This window comes from Homarus americanus, unplaced genomic scaffold, assembly GCF_018991925.1.
Source record: "Homarus americanus isolate GMGI-L3 unplaced genomic scaffold, GMGI_Hamer_2.0 scaffold48406, whole genome shotgun sequence".
Taxonomy (NCBI): Eukaryota; Metazoa; Arthropoda; class Malacostraca; order Decapoda; family Nephropidae; genus Homarus; species Homarus americanus.
In genome coordinates, this window is record NW_024753828.1 from 1258855 (window position 1) to 1262630 (window position 3776).

Consider the following 3776-nt stretch of genomic DNA (forward strand, 5'->3'; position numbering starts at 1 on the left):
CTCTTAGTTCCCTCCTGCTGGTCCCTCTGTGAGACTCTTAGTTCTCTCCGGCGTCATGGTGTAATTTTCCATTTTTTGTGGACGTGAGACTAACACTCAGACGAGCGGTTTGATTGTAATTAAACAGACAACATATGGTTACTGCAGATTTTTCGGAGTTGTATTTATGATTAATAAATAATTTCTTTACATATAAAGCACGTACACACATCAATTTAGTGTCACACGATCAGTTTTTCACTGTTTTACCCTGCAATTTCCTGCATCCTTCTTGCCCTGCAGACTACAAGTGAGTTATGATAATAGATAGAGAAAAATTAAAAAATATATAACAATACTTACATTTAAAATAGAAAGCTGTTGCCTCTTTTAAAATACCTACTATAATGATAAGAACATGTGGAAAATATGAACAATAACAAACAACTCCTGTGTGAGCTATCTCCTTCATTAGTTCCATTTTCACTAATAACATTTGAAGTATGTCTGGCAGATGTGTGTGTTTTGGTATAGCTTGTATAGTAGAGAAAACGGGAGTTACATGTCCTTATTTCTGCCTTGCAGAAGCTTACCAGACCTCTGCAGCCACCATATGTTACGAAGAAAAGTCAGTCATTTTAAATAGAGGTGTGGACTTCGCAACTCTGAACTACTTAAGTGCTTATGAAGTTCATAACCCATTAGTGGTGAATCTGGGCCCTGTACTGTATATACTGTATTCACCAACAGATGCTGTCATCTTGAGCCTACAGTAGGCACTGTTCACTCTGCTGAATGTACAGTACAATACAGTCATGAGCCGGTTAACGTCCTAGATACGTTCTTGGAAACGTGACGTTAACCGAATTGGACGTTGTCTGATCATCACATACTGTAGTAAACTTTGTATTTATACTTACGTATATGTGGAATATTGCAGTGTACGGTACATTTACTTGTACTGTACTGTACAATATTGACTAAATTCACTAGATAACGTACACAACTAATGAAACACAGAGGTTAGGAAGGCTAATAAAATAACATAAGGTTTACAATTGCTAATATATTGTAGTAAAAAAATACAGGTATAATATATACAGTAAAACAGGTACAGTGCAGTATAGTAAAGTAAAATTAAGCACTACACTGTTCACTGATTGAGAAGTAAATGCAGTATCGTATCCTTAAATCGTATGGACTTTTCTTACGTTTTACTTTGAAAATAAAATTTTACATTTCACTTATTTAACTTAAGTACAGTATACAATTTACATATACATTACACAATTTTTAAGCCATTCCTGGATCATCAACATCACTGTCACTGCTATCAATTTGATACACAGTTTCCTCAGTTGCAGCTTCAATGACGATATCATCTGTAGCGTGTGAAGGGCCTGGCTGAGGTTCGTCGTGGGGATGACTTGTTTTCTTGATGAAAATGTCGAGCGTTGTTTGTTTTGTCAGCTGTTTCTTCTCCTCGTAGATTTGACGATATGCGGCAAACACTGCATGTGCATTCCTCTCTATGAGTGAGAAGCGTTCAGTGTTGGGGTCCATCTCTTCGGCACTTTTCAGCAGTGTTAAGGTATCTATTCCACCTCACTTTCCTTTTCCCTTGCCTCTTCTTCAGCTATTCGATGTTCCTGTAACTCTAACAACTCTTCGTTGGTTAGTTCTTCGGGAACAACGTCTAGCAGTTCTTTTATATTGTCGTCGTCCACGCCGAAGTTCAGCTCGTTTGCCATGTTCACAAGATTTTTCGTAATTTTCTCAAGCTCTGTGACCGTCTCAAAATCCCTGAAATCATGTACATATCTCTTTCAGACTTTTTTCCACACTCCGTTCATACATTGCCTTGTGACATCATCCCAGGCCCAAGCAATGTTCTTGATGCAATGGTACATGTTGTATTCTTTCCAAAACTCCTTCAGTGTCTTCGTGCCATCCTCAGTTGCAGAAATAGCCATTGCAAAGGTCCTCCTGAGATAGTAGGACTTGAAAGTTGCTATAGCCCCTTGATCCATCGGCTGAATCAAAGAGGTGGTATTCAGCGGCAGGAAAACCACTTTGATGTTGGGGTGGAGGTCACCAATGAAGGGGGGTGACCTGGAGCATTGTCCAAAATCAACAAAATTTTTAACTCTATCCCTTCTTCCATGCAGTATCTTTCGAGGTCACTAGCATAGCAGTTGAGAAGGGCATCCTGGAACAATGCTGGCGTCATCCATGACTTTTTGGTTGGCTCTATAATACACTGGTAACGTATGTTTGTTGACTTTTTTAAAAGCCCTGGGGTTCTCGCTATGCCACACCACAAAAGGTTTCAACTTGAATCTGGCAACACTCCCCCCCCAACATCACAGTCACTCGGTCCTTGAATGCCTTAAAGCCTGGCATTGACTTGGCCTCCTTGTGTATGAATGACCTTTCAGGCATCCTCTTCCAAAACAAGGAGGTTTTGTCCATATATTATTTGTTGGAGCAAATATCCTCCCTCGACGATATGGTTGTCCAAGGTTTCGATGAATTCCGCCGCTCCTGCAGAATCCGCGCTCGCCGACTCGCCGCTGACCTTGATGTTATGAAGCCCATAGCGATGTTTGAAGCACTTAAACCAGCCAGAGCTTGCGGAAAACTCTCTGTCGTAATCGGCTCCTGCTTGTTGCTTCAACATCTCGAACAAACTTTTTGCTTTGGCCATGATGGTTAGCGTGCTGAGTGGGACTCACTTTTGAGTCTGGTCTTCAATCCAGGTCATCAGCATCTTTTCCATATTCGATATCGCCCCCTCTCGAAACTTGGTCAATCTTGTTGCCTTCTGTGAAGCCGATCCTTTTACCGCTTCAAGAATCTTCTCTCTGCATGCGTGACCGCGCCCGCTCTAAGGCCACTTACGTCCGCTATGTCCCGTTATCTGAATGGGCTTTTTTTTTCAAATAATATTTTCACGGGCCACGGATGTATATGCGATCGGACGTTAACCGGCGCATGACTGTATATGAAATCACTTTTTATATCTTAAAACACTTGCAATGGAGGTGGGGTGTGGAATTAGTGATCTCATGTTACTGATCTTCTGATGCATCGCCAGGTCACCCATTATCAGGGTAGATGATTAGTGGGTTGCATGACCTGAAGATGTCTTGAATAAAGATGAGAGTTAAGGTGCTCCAGTGTTTCCCACTTATTGAACAGCACAGCACAAAAGTAAATTGTACACAAAAACAGCAGCAGCAGCAAGTGAGGGATCAACCTTCTATAATGGCAGCAGAATATGAACTAGGCAATCTAAGCAGCTAGGCCACCCACGCTCCTGGCACATGAGGATACGTTGGAGAATGATGCAATCTCTGGGAACTCCCGGAAATTTTCACCTAGGCCCGAAATGGATAGGTTTGGAAAGATTTTCTTGGATTTTTTTTCAGAAAATGCATCTGATTTTCATCCTCGGAAACTTGTTTGCAAACTCGGAATGGAGAGAGTTTTCCCAGACTTTATCCGGCCCGATTTAAATTCCGGATATTGGAGAGTTCCAGGATCAGGGATTCAGCCTAGCGGGGAGATTATGTAACTTTATCATTTTTTATGTCTTAACACAGCTTTAACACAGTAATCTTGGTTGGTTGTGTCCTGGTACAGTATAGTCGTGATGTTTCATGAGATAGGGACCGAGAATATTCGCAAGGCATTGTGACATTGATTTATATGTAAATAAGAGGTTTGGGATCAGAGGCCCAAAAATATATACATCATAAAAAAAAAAAAAAAAAAAGATTCTAAAAACAAAAATA